Source organism: Choloepus didactylus, chromosome 4, assembly GCF_015220235.1.
Source record: "Choloepus didactylus isolate mChoDid1 chromosome 4, mChoDid1.pri, whole genome shotgun sequence".
Taxonomy (NCBI): domain Eukaryota; kingdom Metazoa; phylum Chordata; class Mammalia; order Pilosa; family Megalonychidae; genus Choloepus; species Choloepus didactylus.
In genome coordinates this window covers 166,222,814-166,249,879 of record NC_051310.1, presented here as the reverse complement: position 1 = coordinate 166,249,879, position 27,066 = coordinate 166,222,814, and the positions used below count along the sequence as shown (strand labels likewise).

Genomic DNA, 27,066 nt, shown 5'->3' with positions numbered 1-27,066 from the left:
AAGTGACTATTCAATAAATGTTAGTGTCTTTCTCCCTACTTCATTATGCAATGAAGCAGGGAAAATAAGTATTCATTATCTGTGAGTGGTTATTTACCACACAAAACAACCATCCAAAATAACATTCTAATTATTAACCTAGGCAACTGCATAACATAAGCTTTGAGAATAACAAAATATGCCTTAATGTGCACTTATAACTTTTAACTGAATTGATATTGTTTGTTTTTTTGTTGTTGTTTTCAGAGTAAGAAACATGTCTAGCTTAAGGTTTTATATAAGATCACTGTGAAAAATAACCTCTACTAAATATTAAGTGGCATACTTCACAGCTATTGGATTCAGGGTTTGGGGTATATTAAGCCAATTTTTAAGTTATATAGTTATATAGATTATTCAGAACAGACACAGTCAAAAATGGAGTTAAGAAAATAAACAAAGGCTCATATGCTTCAAGCCCAGAAGATTATTTGGCAGGCAAAAGGGAAATCAGCTATTGATTACAACAGATACTAGGCAATAAAAGAAGGTATTTACTATATTCTACTTCTTATTTTTTTTGTTAGGGTTGTATGGAAATCTGTGTTTCTAAGCTAAACCAAATGCACAGTACCTACTGCAGGCTAACACACTTAATAGCCAGTTACTGAATATCTACTACATGTTAGGCACTATGCCAGACATGTTATATATATAAATGTTTATATTTCACAATAGCTTTGTAAAATAGATATTATCATTATCACAGATTAGAGACCTGAGGCTCTCAGAGATAAAGTACCTTGCTCAAGTTCACACAGTTAATAAATGAAGAGCTGGGATTCAAATTCAAATATGCCTGAATCCATAGCCCACTCTTCCTATGAAAAGTACCCAAACCCAGCTGTGTGTCAGAATTCCTTGGGGAGCTTGTTAACAAATTAGACGGCCAAATCCCAGATGGAAAATTTGAATTCCCAGAGATTCTGATCTATTTAACAAGATCCCAGGTGATTCTTATGCAAACAGCTGGCATAAGAATGTGAGCAGCATTTAAAAACCATTGATGGAGGAGAGGGGCAAGATGGCGGCATAGAGAGGAGTGGAAGCTAAGCAGTCCCCCTGGAACAACTACAAAAAAACAGAAACAACTAGTAAATAATCCAGAATAACTGCGGGGGGACAAACGAGACCATCCACTCATCATACACCAACCTGAATTGGGAGGAATGCCCGAGAACACAGCATAAAATCTGTAAGTAAAACCTGCGGAACCAGGTTGGGAGACCCCCTTCCCCATAGCCCGAGCTGCGGAGCCGCGTGGTGCCAGAGAGAAGCTCTCTCCGAGCAAGCAAATATAGCTCAGCTGAGCTCCAACTGGGGTTTTAAGTAGCGAGTGTGAACTGCTCACTACAGGTACGCATCCCCAAAAAACAGACAGAGGCTTTGGGTGACGACTGACCTGGGAGAGCCGGAGGGTCGCCTTGACTGGGTCTGAAGGGGACTATATGTTTCTTTTTCAGCTCAGTGGAGAAAGTCCCAGTCATTTTAAGTTTCCAGGGCTGTGACTTGGGGAAGGGCGGAGACAGCACAAGCAGAGAGCAAGACCATTGAAATGCTAATGACCTCCACCTGGGAGCTCTGTCTTCTCTAGGAGGAAAGGGGTGGGGCCCTTTGCATTCAGAACCAGACCCCAGAGCTTGGGGAAACACGGCCCTACCTCCTCACACCAGTCAAGAATTATAGGCTGACAAGCGCCACCTGCTGGGCAGAAAAGCACAGTGACCCGAGGCATCAAAGGGTGGAGCAATTTTCTAAGACACACCCACAGGGAAACCAGATACTGAATATTTCTTCCCTCTGGGACCTGAGCCTGTTCTGGTCTGGGAAAACCTGATTTGGATAACCAAGGAAACCATGCCTAGACAACAGAAAATTACAACCTACACTAAGAAAAACAAAGTTATGGCCCAGTCAAAGGAACAAATGTACACTTCAACTGAGATACAGGAATTTAAACAACTAATGCTAAATCAATTCAAAAAGTTTAGAGAAGATATTGCAAAAGAGATAGAGGCTGTAAAGGAAGCATTGGACATGTATACGGCAGAAATCAAAAGTTCAAAAAACCTACTAGTAGAATCTATGGAAATGAAAGGCACAACACAAGAGATGAAAGACACAATGAAAACATACAACAGCAGATCTCAAGAGGCAGAAGAAAACACTCAGGAACTGGAGAACAAAACACCTGAAAGCCTACACGCAAAGGAGCAGATGGAGAAAAGAATGAAAAAATATGAGCAACGTCTCCGGGAACTCAAGGATGAAACAAAGTACAATAATGTATGTATCATTGGTGTCCCAGAAGGAGAAGAGAAGGGAAAGGGGGCAGAAGCAATAATAGAGGAAATAATTAATGAAAATTTCCCATCTCTTATGAAAGACATAAAATTACAGATCCAAGAAGCGCAGCGTACTCCAAACAGAAGAGATATGAACAGGTCTATGCCAAGACACTTAATAATCAGATTATCAAATGTCAAAGACAAAGAGAGAATCCTGAAAGCAGCAAGAGAAAAGCGATCCATTACATACAAAGGAAGCTTAATAAGACTATGTGCGGATCTCTCAGCAGAAACCATGGAGGCAAGAAGGAAGTGGTGTGATATATTTAAGATACTGAAAGAGAAAAACCACCAACCAAGAATCCTGTATCCAGCAAAGCTGTCCTTCAAATATGAGGGAGAGCTCAAAATATTTTCTGACAAACAGACAATGAGAGACTTTGTGAACAAGACACCTGCCCTACAGGAAATACTAAAGGGAGCACTACAGGGTGATAGAAGACAGGAGTGTGTGGTTTGGAACACAATTTTGGGAGATGGTAGCACAACAATGTAAGTACACTGAACAAAGGTAACTATGAATACTGTTGAGAGAGGAGGATGGGGAGCATGTGAGACACCACAAGAAAGGAGGAAAGATAACGACTGGGACTGTGTAACTTGGTGAAATCTAGAGTATTCAACAATTGTGATAAAATGTACAAATATGTTGTTTTACAAGGGAGAACAAGCAAATGTCAACCTTGCAAGGTGTTAAGAATGGGGAGGCATTGGGGGAGGGATGCAATCAGCATAAACTAGAGAGTGTAACCATTGATGACCAGACTTCCAGGAAGATGGTGGAATAAGGAGAGGCAGAACTCATTCCTCCATCAAACAGACATACAGAACAGGCAGAAACTGTCCAAAGCACCTGTTCTGGGGATTGAGAGACCAGGGAGGACCGTGCAACATACAGGGAAGAGCTGGACAAAGAAAGAGGGAAGAACTGGACAAAGAAACAGAGAAACTGATACAGAGAACCTACAATGGTGAAATGCACATTGGCCTTTTCCAAACAGGTGCCCATCCAGACCGAAAAACTGCATAGATGGGACTCATTCAGATGCACCTCTGAATGCCCATACCCCACCCTGGTGGCCAGCAGCTGAGAGAATTAAGGAAGCCCTTCCCCTGGGAACAGAGGCAGACACCACACAGTTATGCTCCAACCATTGGCCAGCAAAATTGAACCTCTGGGTCCTGCAGCCTTGGCCCTTTCAATACAGACGTGGTGGCACCTGTGATGCCATTAATTCCACATTTGGAGAAAATGCAATAAGGGACTCACTGGGCTGTGGCTCGCAATACCTCCCCCAGCCCCAAGGCCAGCAGCTTCCAGTTGGCCCTGTTCCTGCCTGGTAGGCTGCTGGGGACCAGGAGAGTCAGAGAAGCCCTCCCACCTGGAGAACACAGCACAGTTCTGCTCCAAATGTTGGTCAGCAAAATTGGACCTCTGGGTCCCACAGCCTTGGCCCTTTCCAAAAAGGTGTCCACGGCACCTGCAGTGCTGTTGTTTCCACCTGCCTCAGAAGCAGAGGGGACAGAGGGCTAAAAATAACCTTCCTTTGTAGAGCCGTGGAGAATAGGTTGCTGAAGAGTGTGCCATTTGCTGGGCAGGCTGGGAAAGTGCAGTCTTGGGAAGCTGTTATCTTGACATTCTCCCCCAGTGCCCTTTGGAACTGGTCTATACACCTGACATAGGACCCTGGCCCTGTTTTGGCTGGGAAATACTGATGAACCACATACTAAAGAAGAGCTTTTACAGGAACCTAATCAACAGCAAAATCTTAGACAAGAAGAGGGAAACCTACCTTCAGAATAATCTCATCAAGATAATCAGATCGCTGGACACCAGTAAAAAAATCACAAGACATGCTAAGATATAGCTCAGCCAAAGGAATAAATTTAACAGTCAGAGGAGATGCAGAATTTGGAATAACTAATCAAAGGTGTTCAAACAAATCTCCTAAATCAAGGAGATGAAGAAAATATGGCTAAAGAGATAAAGGCTATTAGGAAGAAACTGGGGGAGCATAAAAAGAATTTGAAGGCACACAAAGAAAAATTACAGATCTTCTGGGAATGAAAGGCACAAAAGATGAGATTAAAAATATACTAGAGGCATAGAACAGCATATTTGAACAGGCAGAAGACAGACTCAGTGAACCAGAAGACAGAACATCCAAAATCAATCAGACCAAAGAAGAGATAGCAAAAAGAATGGAAAAATTTAAGCAGAGACCCAGGGAATTGAATGACAACACAAAGCACACAAATATCATGGCTAGAAAGGGGCAGAAAGAATATTCAAGGAAACAATGGTCAAAAATTTCCCGACTCTTATGAAAGACATAAGGATATGAGTCCAAGGAGCACAACGTACTCCAAACAGTATAAATCCTAAAAGACCCACTCCAAGACACATACTAATTAGAATGTCAATGACCAAAGAAAGAGAAAATTCTGAAAGCAGCAAGAGGAAAGTAATTTATATCTTACAGGGGAACCTCAATAAGATTAAGTGCCAATTTCTCATCAGAAACCATGGAGGCAAGAAGGCAATGGTATGATATACTTAAGGTAATGAAAGAGAAAAATTGCCAGCCAAGAATTCTTTATCCAACAAAAATGTCCTTCAAAAATGATATTCAGAGATATATGGAACTGAGAGAGTCTGTTAACAAGAGTCCTCCCCTACAAGAAATTCTAAAGGGAGTTCGGCAGGCTGAAAAGACTAGGAAAGACAGATTTGGAGGAGAGTGTATAAATGAAGATTATTAGTAAGGGTAACTAAAAGGATAAAAAGAGAGACAAAAATAAGGTATGACATATAAAAGCCAAAGAATTCAATGGTGGAAGTAAACCCTGCCTTTACAGTAATAACACTGAATGGTAATGGATTAAAATCTCCAATCAAAAGACACAGATTAGCAGAATGGATTAAAAAAAAAATACGATCCAAATATATATATATGCTCCATCCATATGATAGGTATAAGACTCACCTTGGAACCCAGGATACAAATAGGTTATAAAGGAAAGGCTTGAAAAACATATTCCATGCAAACAGTAACCAAAAGAGAGCAAGGTAGCTACTCTAATGTCAGACAAAATAGAAGTTAAAAGAAAAACTGTCAAAAAAGACAAAGAAAGAACTATATATAAATAAAACAGGCAATCCACCAAGAAAAAATAGCAATCATAAATATTTATGCACCTAGCCATGGTACACCAGAGTACATGAGGCAAACACTGGCAAAACTGAAGGGAGAAACAGATGTCTCTAATAATAATACTTGCAGACTTCAATATACCATGCATGTCAATAGATAGAACATATAAATAAAGGATCAATAAGGAAACAAGAATTTCAATAATATGATAAATGAACAGACCTAACAGATGTATGCAGAATATCACACCCCAAAACAGCAGGATATACATCCTTCTCAAGTACACATAGATCATTCTCCAGGACAAACAATATGTTGGGCCACAAAACAAGATTCAATAAATTTAAAAAGATAGATATTATAAAGAGCACTTTCATTAATCATAAAGGAATGAAGATGGAAAGCAATAACAGGTGTAAAGCAGAAAAATTCACAAATATTTGGAGGTTAAACAACAAACACTTAAACACTCAGCGGGCCAAAGAAGAAATTGCAAGAGAAATCTAAATATCAAGGCAAATAAAGACAAAAACACAACATATCAAAACTTATGGGATATAGCAAAGGCAGTGCTGAGGGGGAAATTTATAGCCCTCAATGCCTACATTACAAAGGAAGAAAAAGCTAAAATCAAAGAACTAATGACATACCTGGAAGAATTAGAAAAAGAATAGCAAACTAATCTGAAAGCAAGCAGAAGTGAAAAAATATTAAAGATTAGAGCAGAAATAAATGAAATCAAAATTAAAAGAAAAAAATAGAATCAACAAAACCAGAAGTTGCTCTTTGGAGAAAATCAATGAAAGTGACAAACCCCTAGCTGAACTAAGACCAAAAAAAAGAGAAGATGCAAATAAATACAATCAGAAATGCGAGGGGGGACATTACTACTGATCCCACAGAAATAAAAAAGATAAGAGGTTGCTACGAACATCTGTATGCCAACAAATTAAACAACTTAGATGAAATGGACACATTCCTAGAAACACAAGAACAACCTGCACTGTCTACAGAAGAAATAGATGAACTCAACAAGCCAATCACAAGTTAAGAGAATGAATTCATCAACAAAAACTTTCAAAAAAGGAAAGCCCAGGATCAGATGGCTTCAAAGGTAAATTTCACCAATCATTCAGGAAGAATTAATTCCAATCCTGCTCACACTCTTCCAAAAAACTGAAGAGGAGGGAACATTACCTAATCATTCTATGAAGCTAACATCATCCTAATACCAAAACCAGACAAAGATACTACAAGAAAAGAAAATTACAGACCAATCTCTCTAATGAATTTAGATGCAAAAATCCTCAACAAAATACTTGCAAATAGAATCCCACAGCACATTAAAAGAAATAAACACCATGAACAAGTGGATTTTATTCCAGGTAGGCAAGGGTAGTTGAACACAAGAAAATCAATTAATGTAACACACCACATTAACAAATCAAAAGGGAAAAACCAAATGAACATCTTAATTGATGCCGAAAAAGAATTTAACAAAATTCAACATCCTTTCTTAATAAAAACACTTCCAAAGACATGAAAAGAAGGAAACTTCCTCAACATGATAAAGGGCATATATGAAAAACCCACAGCTACCATCATATTCAATGGTGAAAGACTGAAAGTTTTCCCTTTAGGTTCGAGAACAAGACAAGGATACCCACTGTCAACAAAACAACACTCTTATTCAACGTCATGCTAGAAGTCCTAGCTAGAGCAATTAGGCAAGAAAAAGAAATAAAATGCATCCAAATGGAAAGGAAGCAGTAAAACTTTCACTATTTGCAGACATATACGATCTTATATATAAAAAGTCCTGAAAAATCTACAATTTTGCTGCTAGAGCTAATAAACAAATTCAGCAAAGTGGTGGGATACATAATCAACATGCAAAAATCAGTACTACTTCTATACACTAGTAGTAAACATTCTCAGGGGGAAATCAAGAAAAACATTCTATTTACAATAGCAACTAAGATAATCAAATATCTAGGAATAAACTTAACCAAGGATGTAAAGGATCTGTATTCAGAAAACTACAAAACACTACTAAAAGAAATCAAAGACCTAAATAAATGGAAGGACATTCTGTATTCATAGACAGGGAGGTTAAATATAGTTGTCAATTCTACACAAATTGATTTACAGATTCGATGCAATTCCAATCAAAATTCCAACAGCCTACTTTTCAGAAATGGAAAAGTCAGTCATCAAATTTATTTGGAAAGGAAAGGTGTCCTGAAAAGTCAAAATTATCTTGAAAAAAAAGAAGAACAAAGTTTGAAAATTCATAATCCTGACTTTAAAGCATATTACAAAGCTACAGTGGTCAAAACAGCATGGTATTGGAATAAAGACAGACATACTGATCAATGGAATGAAATTGCGAGTTCAGAAATAGACCCGCACATTTATGATCAATTGATTTTCAACAAGGCAGCCAAGTCCACTCAACTGGGACAGAACAGTCTCTTCAACAATTGTGCTGGGAGAACTAAATATCCATATCCTAAAGAATGAAAAAGGACCCCTATCTCACACCTTATACAAAAATTGATTTAAAATGGATCAAAGACCTAAGAGGCCCATAAAACTCCTAGAAGGAAATGTAGGGAAGTATCTTCAAGATTTTGTGGTAGAGGGAAGTTTCTTAGTCTTGACACCAAAAGCACAAGCTATGAAAGGAAAAACAAATAAACGGTACCTCCTCAAACTGAATACTTCTGTGCATCAAAGGATTTTGCAAAAAGGTGAAAATGCAGACTACTAGATAGGAGAACTGCAAATCAAAACCACAATGAGATATCACATCTGCTAGGATGGCCACTTAAAGAAACTTGGAACTTCAAGTGTTTGAGAGGATGTGGTGAAATAGGAACTCTTATTCACTGCTGCTGGGAATGTAAAATGGTATAGCTGCTGTAGAAGACAGTCTGGCAGTTCCTCAGGAAGCTAGATATAGAGCTGTCTTTACAACTCAGCAATCCCACTACTCAGGATATACCCAGAAGCTGTGAAAGCAGGAACCCAAACAGACATTTGCGCAACAATGTTCATAGAGCATTATCCACAATTGCCAAAAGACGGAAACAACTCAAGTGTCCATCAACAGATGAATGGATAAACAAAATGTGGTAGACATACAATGGAATATTATTCAGTAGTAAGAAGGAATGAAGTCCTGAAGCATGCAACAACATAGATGAACCTTGAGGACAATATGTTAAGTGAAATAAGTCAGACACAAAAGGACAAATATTGCATGATCTCACTCAAATGAACTAATTATAATATGTAAACTCATAGACATAAAATATAGAACAGGTTTCCAGGATATAGGATGAGGCTAAAGAATGGGGAGCAGTTGCCTAATATGTGCAGAATGTTTAACTAAATTACACTAAATCATTTGAAAATGAATACAGGTGATGGTAGCATGTTATTGTGACAATAATTAATAGTACTGAATGGTGTGTGAAAATGGTGTGAAAATGGTGAAAAGAGGAAGCTGAGAGTCATGTATGTCACCAGAAGGAAAGGTGGAGGTTAAACATGGGAATGTATAACACAGTGAGCCTTGTTCTGGACTATAACTATGATTAAATGTAGAAATATATTTAAAAAAATTAAAAAGTTCTTTCATGAACTAGAAAATATGTATGATACCATTACAAGGAGTTATTTTAGAGAGGTATACAGGGGAAAACGTACCCAAACTATGGACTAGAGTTAACAGTAATATTTTAATATTCTTTCATCAATAGTAACAAATGTACCAAACCAACACTTTGGGTCAAAAATGGGGGATGGGTAAAGAGTATAGGAGTGTTGGGGATTTAATTTTTATTCTTGTTTCTTTTCTGGAGTAATGAAAATGTTCTAAAATTGATGATGTGAATGTATGCACAAGTATATGATGATACTGTGAGTCACTGATTGTATACTTTGTATGGTTTGTATGGTGTGTGAATATATATAAATAAAATAGAAAAAAAAGGTAAAAAACATGAATACCATTTTTCAAAGAGGAAATATAAATGGCTAAAAGGCATATGAAAACATGCTCAACATCACTGGCTATCAGGGAAATGCAAATTAAAACCACAAGGATATATCATTTCACATCTACTAAAATGGCCATTACTAACAAATAGAAAACTACAAGCGTTAGAGAAGATGTGGTGAAATAGGAACACTTATTTACTTTGGTGGGAATATAAAATGGTATAGCCACTGTGGAAGACAGTTTGGCAGTTCCTCAGGAAGTTAAGTATAGAACTGTCATATGACCCAGCAATCCTGTTACTATGTATATACTCAGAAGAACTGAAAGAGGGACACAAACAGACATTTGCACACCAATGTTCATAGCAGCATTATTCACATTTGCCAAAAGACTGAAACAACCCAAGTGTCCATCATTCGATGAATGGATAGACAAAATGTGGTATATATAAATGACGGAATATTATTCAGCTATAAGAAGGAATGAAGTCCTGAAGTATGTGCCAACATGAATGGATCACAAGGACATCACACTGAGTCAAGTAAGTCAGACACAAAAGGACAAATATTGCATGACTTCACTAATATGAGCTAATTATAATAAGTAAACTCATAGAGTTAATATCTAGAATATAGGTTACCAGAAGATGGAAGGAGGGTAGAGATTGGAAAGCAGATGCTTAATGTGTACAGAATTATAAGTAGGTTGAATTTAAATGTTTGGAAATGGACAGAGGTGATGGTAGTACAATATGGTGAGTGTATTTAACAGCAATGAATTATGTGTGACTGTTTGAAAGGGGAAGTGAAGAGTTATGTATGCCACTAGAAGGAAAGCCAGAGGATAAAACACAGGGCTGTATAACACAGTAAACCCTTTAGTGGACAGTGCATAAATAATAGTACAAATATAATAATGTTCTCTCATGAACTAGAACAAATGTACATCACTATTACAAGGAGTTAATAATAGAGTGGTATATGGGGAAAATGCACCTATTACAAACAAGAACTATAGTTGACAGTAATATTTTAATATTCTTTCATCAACAGTAATAAATGTACCACATCAGTGTTAAGGGCACAAACATGTGATGATACTGCAAACCACTGATTATACACTTGGAATGGATTGCAGAGTATCTCAATAAAACTGCTAAAAAAAGAAAAACATTGGTATGACCCCCATCTGCCTCCTCTGTGTGCCATTAGAAAGTGGGGATTGTAGGATCCCAGGCATATAGCTTTAGATTCAAGTACACATTGTTAATAGCATAAGGGCCCAATTTGATTTTAGATTGGGAAATACATTTTCATAAATGGCATTATCATCTTTTCATTCATCAATAAAACCTAAAGTCATCTTCAACTCTTCCCTCCCACTAGGTTGGAAGAGGTTCTCTTAAATCAGTCTCTTCCTTCCCCTTTCCACTACTAACTAGAGGCTTTTATCATCCACAGACAATTTTGGCTCCTTTCCAACAGCCTCTCTAACATCCTATTCTTTTTGCAGACAGAACCAATGTCCCTTTATAAAGGTGAAAAATGCCAGATTCTCCAATTTATCAGCCTCCCTTGCAGCAAAGATGTCAAAAGATTCAATCCTGGTCAGTTAAGCTAGAGAGTGCTCAGTGGAAGTTTTTTTCCCCTAAAACAAAACAAAACAAAAAAACATTTTTCCTACTGCTTGTTGAGTGAGGCAGCTATCTTATGACCATAAGCCAGGAGAAATGCAAACATACCACCCAAGAGCCCTGACATAGTTTAGATGCTTTTCAAGCAACTCTATAACTTCTTACTATGTGGAATAATAAATTCCTATTTTTAAGTCAATTTTAGTCAATTTAGTCAATTAGTAGCTGGCTACTGCAATAGCCTCCCTTACCTCCAATGTCTCTAATTCACAATTCAACATCGCTATCAATCTTACATTTGAAAAGCACTGATTTTTATCAAGAACTGTACACTATTGGAAAACTTCCTAAGAAGCCCCACTAACTACAGGACAAAATCAAAACTCCTTTATGCTGGCCAGCAGAAAACAGAGCACCACTGGAACCCAATAGATGTGTATTACCATACACACAGTGAATTTCCTGGGATGCCCAGTGCCTATCTCCCATCCCTGTGGCAGGACACAGTGGGTGCCTGATTTTTGGGAGAAGATTGAGGGACAGAGCCAATCTGACAACTGGACAGCAAGAGAAACAAAGAAAAGATAGAGATCAAGGACAACCAACAAGAAAGTCCTAAGCAAAAGAGAAAAAACAACTTCCAGAATAAACTCATCAAGAAAATCAGATGCCTAGACAGCAAAAATTCATAAGTCACACCAGGAAACACAAAGATGTGGCCCAATGAAAGAAACAAAGTACACCTCAACTGAGATCCAGGAGTTGAAACAACTAATTAAAGATGTTCAAACAAATCTTGTAATCAAATCAATGAGTTGAAAGAAAATGTGAAAAAAGAGAAGAAGGATAAAAAGAAGACACTGGGTGACCATACGGAAGAATTCGTAAAATTGAAAATACAAATGGCAGAACTTATGGGAATGAAAGACACAATAGAGGAGATGAAAAACACAATGGAGCTATGCAACAACAAACTTGGAGAGGCAGAATAAAGGATAAGTGAACTAGAGGACAGGCATCTGAAATCCTACATACAAAAGAACAGATAGGGAAAAGATGGAAAAATATGAACAGAGTCTCAGGGAACTGAACGACAACAGGAAGCACACAAATATACATGTTATAGGGGTCCCAGAGGAGAAGAGAAGGGGGAAAGGGCAGAAAGAATAATAGAGGAAATAATCAATGAAAATTTTCCAACTCTTATGAAATACAAAAAATTTAAAGGTCTCAGGCAGAGGGGCAAGATGGCAGCCTAGAGAGGTGTGGAATTTAGTTAGTCCCCTGGAGCAACTAACAAACAACCAGGAACAACTAGCAAATAATCTGGAACAATTGCTGGGGGACAACCGTGACTGTCCACACATCGTACACCAACCTGGATTGGGTGGAATGGCTGAGATCGCAGCATAAAAGCTGTAAGTAAAAACCGCAGAAAAATGTTGGGAGCCCTGACCCCCATGGCAGGCTGAGCTGCAAGACCTCGCTGTGGAAGAAAGCAGCATTCCTGGAGCAAGCGAATATAGCTCAGCCTAGCTTCAACTGGGGTTTTAATTAACAAATGTGGACTGCTGAACAAAAGCTACAAACATAGACAAACCCCAACAAGCAGCAAAGTACCCTGAGGTCGCTCCCAGTGGAGAGGAGGTAGGGCTGACGGAAAAAAATAATACTTTTTAAAAAAAATACAGAGGCTTTTTAGAGACAACTGACCTTAGAGAGCCAGAAAATGCCTGTGCTCCAGGAAAGGGAGCCCAGAAGACCAGGTGCTCTCTCTCACCAATGGGCAAAACTGGGGGTTCATGGACTGGCTCTGAAAGGGGGCTTTCTTTCCCTTTTTCTCTCTCTCAACCTGAGTGGCTCTGTGGAAAGAGCCTCAGCCATTTTCAGTTCACAGCACTCTGACCCAGACAGGGGTGGAGTTAACAGAGTCAGAGAGACAAACAAGTAATTCAAATGCAGAAGATAACTCCCTAGGGGGAGTGTATCTTCCCTAAGAAGAAGGAAGTGGGGCCCAGCTCTAGTGTCAGCCCTCCCTTCAGAACTCAGACCCAAAGGCCTAGGGGAAAACAGTTGAAACAGAAACAACCTAAGCTGAGAACTAAAGGGACCACACCTTTTCACACCAGTTGGGAGTGACAGACTGACAGGTGCTACCTGCTGGGCAGGTCAGGAAAAGCACAGTGGCTAGAGGCCTCACAGGAAAGTCTGTCAAGCTTCTAAGACACACCCTTAGGGAAACTTGACACTGAATTTAGCCCCATTCTGAGACCTGAACCCATTCTGGTCTGGGAAAATCTGATTGGGCTAACCAAGGAAACCAGATGCCTAAATAACCAAAAACTACAAATCACACTAGGAAAAACAAAGATATGGCCCAGTCAAAGGAACAAACTTACACCTCAACTGGGATACAGCTAAGATATTGTTTCACTTTAATGAAACAATCAATTAAAGATTTTCAAATAAATATGCTAAATCAATCAAAAACCCAAGTCAATGAGTTTAGGGAAGATATAGCAAAAGAGATGAAGAATATAAAGAAAACACTGGGCAAACATAAGGTAGAAATTGAAAGTTTGAAAAGACAACTGGCAGAATCTATCTTTGGAAATGAAAGGCACAACACAAGAGACGAAAAACACAATGCAGACATCCAACAGCAGATTTTAAGAAACAGAAGAAAACATTCAGGAATGGAGAACAAGATACCTGAAATCCTACACATGAAAGAACAGATAGGGAAGAGAATGGAAAAATATGAGCAAAGGCTCAGAGAACTGAATGACAACATGAAACACATGAATGTATATATGCCATGGGTGTCCCAGAAGATGAAGGGAAAAGGGGCAGAAGCAGTAATAAAGGAAACAATCACTAAAAATTTCCCATCTTTTATGAAAGACATAAAATTATGGATCCAAGAAGTGCAGTGTACCCCAAACAGAATAGATCTGAATAGACCTACTCCAAGACACTTAATAATCAGATTATCAAATGTCAAAAACAAAGAGAGTATCCTAAAAGCAGCAAGAGAAAAGTGATCCATCATATACAAAGAAAGCTTGATAAAACTATGTGAGATTTCTCAGTAGAAACCATGGAGGCAAGAAGGAAGTAGTGTGATATATTTAAGATACTGAAAGAGAAAAACCACCAACCAAGAATCCTATATCCAGCAAAACTGTCCTTCAAATATGAGGGAGAGTTTAAAATATTCTTTAACAGACAATGATAGAGTATGTGAACAAGATACCTGCTCTACAGGAAATACTAAAGGGAGCACTACAGACAGATAGGGAAAAAACAGGAGTGAGAGGTTTGGAACACAATTTTGGGTGATGATAACACAGCAATGTAAGTACACTGAACAAAGATGACTGTGAGAATGGTTGAAACAGGAAGGTTAGGACCATGTGGGACACCAGAACAAAAGACAAAAGATAAAGACTGGGACTGTATAACTCAGTGAAACCTAGAGTGCTCAACAACTGTGATAAAATGTACAAATATGTTTTACATGAGAACAAATGAATCTCAACCTTGCCAGGTATTAAAAATAGGGTGGAACTGGGGTTAAAAATACAATCAATGCAAACTAGAGAGTACAGTTAAGAAAACATTGTATTATGCTTCCTTTAATGTAACAAATGCAATATATCAAAGCTAAATGCCTATAAGAGGGGGATATAAGGAAGGGGGATGGGACTGTTGGCATTGGTGGTGTTGTCTGACTCTTTCATTGTACTGTATTTCAATTCTATCTTTCCTTTTGTTGCTTTTTAGCTTTCACTTTTTTTTCTTTCTTTTCCTTTTTCTTTTGTCTCTCTACCTTCTTTGACTCTTCCTTCTTCTTTGTGAAAGGAATGGAAATGTCCTTATATAGATAGTGGTGATGGTGGTGAGTGCATAAATGATTATACAGGGAACCACTGATTGTTTATTAGGACAGAATGTATGGTATGTGAACAAAACTGTCTTTTAAAAAATGGGTTGCTGAAGAAACCTTGAGGGCACTATATTGAGTGAAATAAGTCAAACACAAAAGGACAAATATTGTATGGTCTCACTGATATGAACTAATTATAATGTGTGGGCTCAGGGACATGAAATGTGGGATGCCAGGATGTAGGCTGGGGCTAAGGAATTGGGAGCAGTTGCTTTTTGTGGGTAGAATGTTTAACTTGAGTGTTTGGAGATGGACAGAGATGATGGTAGCACATTGTTGTCAGAATGGCTGGCAGTGCTGAGTGGTGTATGGGTGTGGTGGAGGTGGGAAGCTAGGAGTCACATGTGTCACCAGGGAGAGGGTTGGAGGTTAAAGGATGGGAATGTGTTGAACAGTGAACTCTGTGATGGACAATGTCTATGATTAACTCTATGAATATTATAAATGTTCTTCACGAAATAGAACAAATGTATGACACTGTAACTAGAAGTTGATAATAGAGGGGTATATAGGGAAGGAATGTGCCTACTGCAAACTATGTACTACAGTTAGTGGTATTTTAACATTTTTTTTCATCGCCAGTGGTGGGTGGGCTATACCAATACTGCAGGTCAATAGTGGAGGGGGGTGGTTAGGGGTATGGAAGGATTTGAGTTTTCTTTTTTGTTTTTGTTTCTTTTCAAGTAATGAAAATGTTCTAAAAATTGAAAAAAAAATTAATTATGGTGATGGATGCAAGGCTGTGTGATGGTGCTATGGTCAACTGATTGTGCATTTTGGATACTGTATGGTATGTAAACAATCTCAATAAAATTGAATTAAAAAAAAAATTACAGGTTCCAGAAGCACAAAGGTACCCAAAACAGAATTGATGCAAATAGACCTACTCTAAGACCCTTACTAATCAGATTGTCAAATGTCAAAGACAAACAGAGAATTCTGAAAGCAGCAAGAGAAAAGCAGTCCATCACATACATGGGAAACTCGATAGACAAAGTGCAGATCTCTCAGCAAAAACCATGGAGGCAGGAAGGCAGTGGTATGATATATTCAAGATACTGAAAGAGAAAAATTGCCAACCAAGAATTCTATATGTGGCAAAACTATCCTTCAAAAATGAAGGAGAGTTTAAAATATTTACAGATAAACAGGACACTGAGAGAGTTTGCGAATAGGAGACCTGCTCTATAAGAAATACTAAAGGGAGGGCTACAGACAGGAATAGACAGGTTTGCCAGTTTGCATATATTATGTCCCCAGAGGAGCCATGATCTTCTAACCCAATCTTGTTGAGTGAAACCTTTTGATTGTTTCCATGGAGATGTGATTCAGGTGATAACCCTGATTAAATTATTTCCATGGAAGTGTGAACCCCACCCATTCAGGGTGGGCCTTAATTAAATCACTGGAATTCCTATAAAAGAGTCGACACAGACAGAGATGCTTGCTGATGCTTGGAGATGCAGACAGAAGGATGTATGGAGACGCTAAGCTAAGAGAAACCCAGAGATATTTTGGAGAACACCATTTTGAAATGCAACCAGGGAGCAAAGGAACAGCAGATGCCAACCACATGCCTTCCCAGCAGACAGAGGTGTTACAGATGCCATCAGCCATTCCTCAGTGAAATGGCAGCTGGGTTCCATGTTTGGTTACACCCTCATGTTGGGCTGTAGCTTCTGGGGTTTCATCCCCTGGAAGCCCAGAGTTTTTCAGGCCATCAATTTCTGGTTTCTTTGAAACCGAGAGTTCACTTCTCAGCTTATCTCTGCCCTCTCACATTTTACTGTAAGCTGCAAGTAAAAGCCACGCTACTTCTATATTTTGCTTGTAGATCTCATCAGCTAAATATTCCAGGTTGTCACTTTCAAATTCTGCCTTCCATCCAACACCAGCACTCAATTTTGCCAAATTCTCTTCCACTTTAAAACAAGGATCACCTTCCTTCCAGTTGGCAATGACACATTCATCATTTCTGTTCAAGGCCTCATCAGAAGTATCTTTAGAGTCCGTATTTCCACAGTCTCTTCAAAGCACTTTTCTATCAAGCGCCTCATGATTCTTCCAGAATCTTCCCCTTATCCATTTAAAAAGCCTTCCAACATACTTGTTGTTTGCAAACTCAGCAGCACCCCACTTCTCCAGTACCAAAATCTGTTCTAGTTTGCCAATGCTGCCAGATTGCAAAACACCAGAAATGGACTGGCTTTTATAAAGGGGGTTTATTTGGTTACACAGTTACAGTCTTAAGGCCATGAAGTGTCCAAGGTAATGCATCAACAATCAGGTACCTTCACTGGAGGATGGCCAATGGCATCTGGAAAACCTCTGTTGGCTGGGAATGCACATGGCTGGCATCTGTTCCAAGTTCTGGTTTCAAAATGGCTTTCTCCCAGGATGTTGCTCTCTAGGCTTCAGCTTCTCTCCAAAATATTACTCTCAGTTGCTCTTGGGGCATTTGTCCTCTTTAGCTTCTCCAGACTAGAAGTCTGCTTTCAAAGGCCATCTCCAAAATGTCTCTGTAAACTGCAGTTCCTCTCTCAGCTCCTGTGCATTCTTCAAAGTGTCCCTCTTGGCTGTAGCAAGCTGGCTCCTTCTGTCTGAGCTTATATAGTGCTCCAGTGAACTAATTCAGACCCACCCTGAATGGGTGGGGTCACACCTCCATGGAAATTATCCAATTAAGAGTCATCACCCTCAGTTGGGTGGGTCACATCTCCATGGAAACACTCAAAGAATTACAATCTAATCAACACTGATACATCTGCCCACACAAGATTACATCAAAGATAACAGTGTTTGGGGGGGGACATAATACATCTAACTTGCACACCTTCTTTACCAAAAGGAGGAAGAGAAATGAAACAAAATAAAGCTTTAGTGGCTGAGAGATTTCAAATGGAGTCGAGAGGACATTCTGAGGATATTCTTATATAGAGATCCCTTTTAGTTTTTAGTGTATTGGAATAGCTAGAAGGAAATATCAGAAGCTGTTGAACTGCAACCAGTAGCCTTGACTCTTGAAGACAACTGTATAACTGTACAGCTTATATTGTGTGACCGTGTGACTGTGAAAACCTTGTGGCTTACACTTCCTTTATCCAGTGTATGGAAAGACGAGTAAAGAAATGGGGACGAAAAGTAAATGAATAATAGGGAGGGATGGGGAGATGGGATGTTTTAGGTGTTCTTTTTTACTTTAATTTTTATTCTTATTCTTTTTTTTTTTGCAGTAATGAAAATGTTCAAAAATTAATTGTGTTGATGAATGCACAACTATATAATGGTACTATAAACAAATGACTGTACATTTTGGATGATTGTGTAGTATGTGGATATATCTCAATAAAATTGAATTTTTAAAAAAAAGGATGAAGTTCTAATTCATGTGACAACATGGATGAACACTTAAGACATCATACTGAGTAAAATAAACCAGATGAAAAAGGACAAATATGGCATGATCTCACTGATATGAAATTAGAATAAGCAAACTCATAGAGTCAAAATCTAGAATACAGATTACCAGGGACTGGGTTGGTGGTAGGGAATGGGGAGTTAATGCTTAAATTGTACAGAATTTCTATTGAGGTCGATTGTAAAGTTTTGGTAAAGGAAGGTGGTGACGGTAGCACATTGTAAATGTAATTAACAGCATTGAATTAAATAAGTGAATGTGGTTAAAAGGGAAAAATTTAGGTCATATATATGTTACCAGAATAAAAATTAAAAGAAAAAACATAGTACTGTACAACACAATGAACCCTACTGTAAACAATGGACTATAGTTAAAATACAATTATAAAAATGCTCTCTCATGAATTATAACAAATGTACCTCATTAAGTGTGAGGTGTTAATAATAGGGTGATACATGGGAACTCTGTATTTTATATATTTTATGCATGATATTTCTGTAAACTTACAAAAAAAATTATTAATAAAGAATATTTTTTTAAAATAATGTTTAAAAAAGAAAAGTAAAAGAGTCCAATAAATGGCAGAGGTACCATGTTTATAGCTGGGCAACTTAATAAAGATGTCCATTCCCTTCAACGTAATTTTTTAATTCATATAAATTTTTTAAAAATTAGATTAGCAGTTGCCTATGGCTGGGATGCATAGAGGAATTGAGAGGCAATGGCTAAATGGTACAGGGTTTCTTTTGAGAGTAATGCAAGCGTTCTAGAATTGTAGTGATGAGTGCACAACTCTGAATAATACTAAAAATTGTTGAATTTTATACTTTAAATGGGTGCGTTGAAAGTCATGTGAATTATATCTCAATAAAGCTGTTTTTTAAAAAAACTGTTCAGACATCATTCAATTATGACAAACAAACCTTTAAGCAAAGATACAGATTACCTATTAGTAGGCAAAAGAGCACAAACTGAAAGTACTATGCTTTTTTTGTCTTGACCAAAAGTTGACTGGAAAAGTTCAACACATTTGCTGAATTTTTACAATCAAGGGAAATTCTGTACAATGAACTTGAAAATAAAGGAAATGTATTTTTTTCCATTCTAATTTTCTTCAAGTTTGAAAGTACTAAATCTCTTCTCTTATTTAAAGAAGCTTTCAATTTATGTCATGAGTTTATATTTAATATGCATATTATTTTTAAAATGCATTAGAAAAATGTATCCAGCCGGTATCAACTCAGTTGTACAATTAAGAAACCTAGACTGGAAGCCATCCTTGACCCCTCGCTCTCCGCTCCCATCATATCCAACCCATCACCAACATTTATCAATTCCACTTCCTTTGCCATCTCTGCTGCAAACACCCTAATAGAAACCATCAACACAATTGCTTGCTATTGTAATAGCCTAAACTAGTCTGCTCTAACATCCCCTCTGTTCTCGTTTGCTAATGCTGCCGGGGTGCAGAACACCAGAAATGGACTGGCTTTTATAAAGGGGGTTTATTTGGTTACAAAGTTACAGTCTTAAGGCCATAAAGTATTCAAGGTAAGTCATCAACAATCACATACCTTCACCGGAGGATGGCCAATGGTGTCCATAAAACCTCTGTTAGCTGGGAAGGCACGTGGCTGGCATCTTCTCTTGAGTTCTGGTTTCAAAATGGCTTTCTCTCAGGATGTTCCTCTCTAGGCTGCAGTTCCTCAAAAATGTCACTCTTAGTTGCTTTTGGGGTGTTTGCCCTCTCTTAGCTTCTCTGGAGCAAGAGTCTGCTTTCAATGGACGTCTTCAAACTGTCTCTCACCTGCAGCTACTCTCTCAGCTTCTATGCATTCTTCAAAGTGTCCCTCTTGGCTGTAGCTCCTCTTCAAAATGTCACTCTCAGCTGCACTGAGTTCCTTCTGTTTGTCAGCTCATTTATATGGCTCCAGTGATTTAATTTAGACCACCATGAATGGGTGGGGTAACACCTCCATGGAAATTATCCAGTCAGAGTCATCACCCACAGCTGGGTGGGGCACATCTCCACAGGAACACTCAAAGAATTACAATCTAATCAACGCTGATACATCAGCCCACACAAGATTACATCAAAGATAATGGCGTTTGGGGGGACATAATACATTCAAACCGGCACACCCGCCATTCTCCCTGCATCTAGTAAAGTAATTTTTAAAGAAATGTGATCATATGTAACCTCTGCTTAAAATTGCTTCCCATCACCCTTAGGATAAATCTTAAAATTCTTGACCTGGCCTCCAAGGCCTGTACAGTCTCACTCCTAACTAACATGCAGACTTACCTCTCACACTGACTGCCACCTCATTGACCTTATTTTAGTTCCTTCACCTCTCCATGCTCCTTTCCACTCAGGGTTTTTCTAGAACAAAGGTCACTGCTCTCAGGGAGCTTTCATTTTAAATGGGAGAAGGGGAGAATAGAGGGAGAAAAATAACAAATAAATAAGAATTGGGGGTAATAATAATTATTACCATGAAAAAATTAAAGAGTAATGTGAAAGAAAACAATAGTGATTGTAGGAAGGCAGATGTGATTAATATTACTTCCTCTGGGAAGTGTTCCCTCAACCTTGAATAGAATTGGTATCCTGTTATATGCTTTCCTCACACCATCATTTCTTTGCAGCACTTAATCGCAGATGTATATAAATAACCTGAACTAATTTGCCACTCTCTCGGTAATTCCTACCACAGTACCTGACATATAGCAGGTGGTTAATAAACATGCTTTAAAGGAATGCCTTAGGTTCTCCAGTTTCACAAGCCTAATCATAAAACCACAGGTCATGTGATGTAATCGGCTACACTACCCAACTCTCTGCCAGAGCCAAAACCAACAGTCACCAAGAGAAATAAGAGACGTCATCTGCCCCACCTGCAGAGGACCTGCCTGCTCCACGAGAGCCTCAGCAACCACCTCTCTCCTAACCTTGATTTACTACTTCCTATGTCATATTCTCTGCAATGTTTCATAAAGCATGCACTTAAGCAACAGCTGCCTTCCATTTTCTCTAATCATGTATAAAAATAAGCCATCATTTATATTATCAGATAATCATTTTCATGGCAAATATGAAAATGTCACAGCCATAACGAGAAGACTACACAAGAAGCAGGAGTCTTGCAGGGAATTTTGTCAGAGGCAGATGTTAGCTACTCAAGTTCCATTTACAGGACTTGTTTCTAAGTAAGTCTATTCTTTTCTGACTTCAATTTCCTACTTTAACAATGACAACTGGTATATTCCCTAGGTTCTCAAATTTGCCTTTTTCTTTTGATTACTTAAAACATCCTTAAGTAACATGATACCAAACCCCTTTTTTCTCCATTATAAAAACAATTTCTACTACCAGACTAGTTTTGCGAAGTAAGATTTGATGCTCAAAACATGTAAGTATTACTTATAGTCAGGAAAATTATTTTAAAAGAATTGATACTCACAAGCTCCATGGTGTGACTAATGTTAAGACAAAATTAGAAGCTAATCAAGTTGAGCAATTCTCATTGAACGGAGAAAAAAAAAGTCATATTAAGACTTGCCTCCTAAGTACTTGGTCAAATACCTATGAACCACAGGGTCTAGGGAAAGTTCTATCCCAGTATTGTTGCAAACATCCCTCTTGTTCCAAATACGTCACCTCACCTGACCAGAGAGGTCTGATCCTTCTTTTGAAACTTAATCCTTTGGAAAAGAAAAGCGACAAGTAATCTAAAAAGCCTCTCTGCTGGTGAAAAACATAAGCACACAAATTTTCCCCAAAATGTCCTTCCTCTGGATGGGTGCCACCCTTAGTCACACACAGCTGGTGTTTGCTCACTAAAATACCCCATTCATAAACAAGCCCTTTCTATCCCATTATCACTGGCATCTATTAATTTTCAAATTGTCCTTACCATGATAAAATTTCTATGCCACGTAGCTTTTAGAAATAACCATTCTAGTCAGTACCCAATTCATTCTGACACCATTTTTTTAATTCCTTAGAGAACTCCTAAAAGAAAGCTTGCCACTATTTTAAGCCAAAGAAAGTAAAGGAATTGGCTAACAAAATAGCAAGCAGACAACTGCATAAAGCCAATGTGTTATATATCAAATTAGAACATTTAAAACTCCACTTTTTTAGCTCTACATATTTAGCAACTTAGATAAGTCTTACAATTCATGTATTCCTTTATTCCAGCCTTAAAATGTACTGCTAGTTAAAAGACAATTTTCTCAAATATATCCTTACTTCCAAGGGGATCTTACTCTGATCCACAGCCTTAAATACTACCTATATTCTGATGACACCCAAATAAGAATCTCTAGCCTCACATCTCCTCTGAGCTCGGATTTTTTCAACATATCCACTCAGGGGTCTATTAGGCATTTTGAATTTAATGTGTGTAAAAGGTAACTCCTGATTTTAACCCCCAACCTCTCCTTCAGAAGCCTTCTCCTTCTCAGGAACTATCACTACTATTCACCCAGGTGCTAAGACCAAAACCAAGGAGCCATCTCTTTCCTTTACCATCCACATCCAATTCATCCCAGTTCTATCTTCAAAATATTTTTGGAACCTAACTATATCATTACCTCCACCACCACAATCCAAACTATCATCTTTAGCCTGGACTCCTGTGGTCGCCATTAACTGGTCTCCCTACTACCATTCTTGTTCCTCTACAACCAGTCTTCCACACTGCAGCCAAATCCTTTTATTGAATAAATTAGACCATGTCACTGCCCTGTTCAAAACCTCCACATTACGCTCAGAAAAAAAGTCCAAACTGCCACCAAGGCTTATAAGGCTCCATATGACAAACCTCCTGCTAACCCCTCCCTTAGTCCACTCTAGTCACTGTGGCCTTCTTGCTGTTCAAACAAGCCAAGATGAATCCACATGACCCAGTTTCCCAATTCATTCACATCTCTGCTCAAATGTCATGTTTTCAAAGAACCCCTCCCTAGTAACCCTATTTATTTAAAAATAGCATCTCCCATCCCTTTCTATTCCCTTACATTACTTTATTATTTTCCATAACTCTTATTACTGAGTATATATTTATTATGTCTCCTCCACTAGACTACAAACTCCCTGAGGACAGAAACTTTGAATAGCACATGGTAGGCGCTCAGTAAATTCTTAAAAGAATGAATAAAATTGTCCTTATTTATAGAAGCATTTATCTTCATTTCATATAGATAGACTTTATTGGACGTTAGAGAAAAATATGTTACTTAAAGCAACCAAATAAAAACAGATAAGTTATGGAGGGTAATCTTAATGTTATGGGAATGTTCAGGAACAACTATGGTTTGTTAATGTTTTTGGGGTATGGTAGGAAGATGTTGGAAGCAATGTAGTTATTTTAGGTTGTTTTTCTTATTCCTTTGTTTTATTTTGTTTGAAATGTTTTTTGTTTGTTTTTTAATTTTCTGATAAAGTTTTTAAAAAAAGAAAGCAACCAAGAGGAAATTTCAATTATCCAAGTTCCTATTTTGCCTTTTTCTCAGGGCCAGACCTTAAAAATAGAATAAATGCTTTATAAAGCAATCAGTGTGGCTCCTGACACAAGGCTTTTCTATCAGTACCAGGTAGCTCCCCAAAAAGTTTCTGCTCAGATATTCCTCCTCTGTTCACAAGTTCCCTACTAAGGGAATAATGAAGGATTGTCAAGGTTCAGACTTATAAAGATTACAGTAACTATAAAGCCCTCTCTGACCTTAGCTACAGACGAGTCATTTTGGAAGACATGCTATTAAATGTCTACAACATCTGAATACTTAATCACCTAAATTGCTTACAGATGCTCTTAACGTTTAGCTCTCTGACATCATCAATTAAACCACATTTCACTTGGCAATGGTTTAACAAAGTAATACCCATGTCTTAATTTCTATGGCAAGTCCCTCTCCACCACTAAGCAGGTAAATGGAAATTCAGCATTTGCTATTTTGCTGCATATATAAACAATGAGGCCAACAGTCAAAATCAACATCGAGATTCTTTTCCTCCATTAGAGAAAGAATGTTCATTAATGTTTCTTGGCCAGGATATTCTTCAGCTGCATAAAATGTTTTAAATAGCCTACTAGAAACATGATACAGATATTCTATTGTCCCTCAAGTAAAATGCATTTTTAGATCATTTCTAAAGGAAATACATATGTGGGGAATAGGGTTAGACATGTTGGCCATCTTTTATTTAGGCCACCCTAAATAGCTGAAAGGATAGGACCAGAGCTTTGGTTAGTTTCCATGGTGACTGGCAAAGAGCCCCATCACACTCCGGGTAACATTCCAGCAAAAGTTTGAGAGCAAAGGCGGTTTCAGGGTTTAGAGGAGGCTTATGCTTTTTGTTCTAATCAGGTAAAACCTAAATAGAGAGCAACCCTATCTCCATGCAGGGGATCTAGACCGCCTTCAAAGACTACCTGAGTCACTTTCTTCCCTTAATTCACAAATGTTACATTGTTTAAGAGCCACAGACAGTAATCCAACTTGCCATTTATTGCTCTTAGGAAATCCTAGCTGTTATCTGTCCTGACAGCAATAAAATCATCTTTTAAAGCAACAGAAGGATGGAGTTTCTTCCTTTCAGCTCAGCAGAAAAATAGCTCATTGTACTTTATCACTCAATGAAGTATAACATGCTGCCTCTTTTCTTTAAGCAGCCATTTATGGTTTTATATCCTTTTGGAAGACAAGAGAAGAGAAAGAGCCTTTCTGAAGAAGCATCTTAACAATAATGGCTAAAAAACTGACTATTTAAAAGGGCATTCCATTTTCTGTAAAATCGGTTGATGTGGTTAACTTGGCAAAGCATTTGAGAAAAGGAGGAAGCAAGAACATGGTGAGAGGTTCAAGCTTATAACTGCTTTGTTTTGTCTCATTACACCAACAATAAATAAAGATCCTTTAAAAAGTTTTTTTTCCCCTTTCATCTGAACATTCACTGACCAACTTCTGTTCAGTGGTGCTGACCCCAGACCTTTCACACAGTGCAACTGCCAAAAGTGAACTATCACATGTTCCTGACCAAAAAGAAACAGGCGAAATGAAAACCGTAATGTGAAATGTTTCAAGGCCAAAATTAAAGATTTAAAATGCCACAACTGAAAACAATACTGATCTAATTTCATCTTCATTCTCATAGCCTTTAATCTTACCACAGCTTGTTTTAAATCTAACACTTGCCCACCCCCTAAATTTTCTGACACAGGAATAACATTCAAAGATATGTTTTCAGGTTTTGTTGTATATGTTTTAATTGAAATAAAAATGTTGAGACACAGGTTGAAAACTGCCTTATTTAATGTTTCTCTAACCATAATTTTCCCAAGTCAAAAATGACTCCTTGATAATTTTATAAACACTTTAGAAAGCTCAGATTCAGTCAAAGCATAATCTGCTTTCAACCACTTAACAAGCATTTATTGAAAATGTAATGATGAGCCAGGCACTAGCAACAGATTTAACACACAGTCACTGACTTCATCAAGGCCACCATCACTCTAATGGCAGGAGTTCATAAACATATGAACAAATAGAGAAGGAAGTGACACCATTACTTGAAGCCACTAAGAAGACTTCGCAGAGTAAGATGTATGTCCAACCTGAGACCTGAAGGATGAAAAGGAGCTGGGCAAAGGAAGACAATTAATGAAAAGGAGCAGCAGAATCAAAGTCAAGGACAGAGTGGAAATTTAAGTCAAAACAGCCTTTAAGAACTTACATCAACTTGGTGAGGTAAGGTCCAGTTAATGTCATCACCTCTATTTTACAAGTGGAAAAAAACTCAAGCATAAAATTAAAGCATAAGTAGTCAGTGTCAGAGCCAAGATTTGAACTTGGGTAGTCTGGTTTCAAGGGCTATGGATTTAACTATTTTGCTATATTGTCTTTAGAGTTAGCTGTTTTCTTTTATTCCTGATGAGAATAATTAAACTTTATGCAACTCTAAAACATCAGCACAGGGTTAATAGTTTATTGCAACTACTTAGGAAACATTTCGATTGTATGTTATTTGGTTTCTATGATTCATGCTTTACTAAACAAATGGAAACTCTCTAGGCCAAGAATACTCAAACTTTATTGTCTCAGGACCCCTTTACAAGTCTTAAATTATTGAGGACCCTTAAAGAGCCTTTGTTTATGTTGGCAATATCTACTTATATTTACAATAGATATTAAAACTGAGAAATTAAAAATATTTATTTATTCATTTAGCAATAAACCCACTACATATTAACAAATATACCACATTTTTTAATGAAAAAAAAAAAAACTATTTTCAAAACCAAAAAGAAAATTAGTAATAAGAGTGGCATTGTTTTGCATTTTTACAACTCTTTTTAAAAATGTCTGGCTTAACAGACGACAACTGGATCCTCATATCTGCTTCTGCAGTCAGTCTTTTGCAATATCATACCTCATATAGCTTCCGGAAAACTCCACTCAAAATGTGAGTGAAAAAGGCAAATACTGTTAAAGTATTACAAAAGCAGTT

General features: G+C 37.9%; 1 protein-coding gene across 8 annotated transcripts in view; it reads right to left on the bottom strand.

Moving 5' to 3' along the window:
• NUBPL (nucleotide binding protein like) overlaps positions 1-27,066 on the bottom strand; it is a 626,527-nt gene that overhangs the window by 426,672 nt on the left and 172,789 nt on the right. The gene's annotated exons all lie outside the window — the stretch shown is intronic.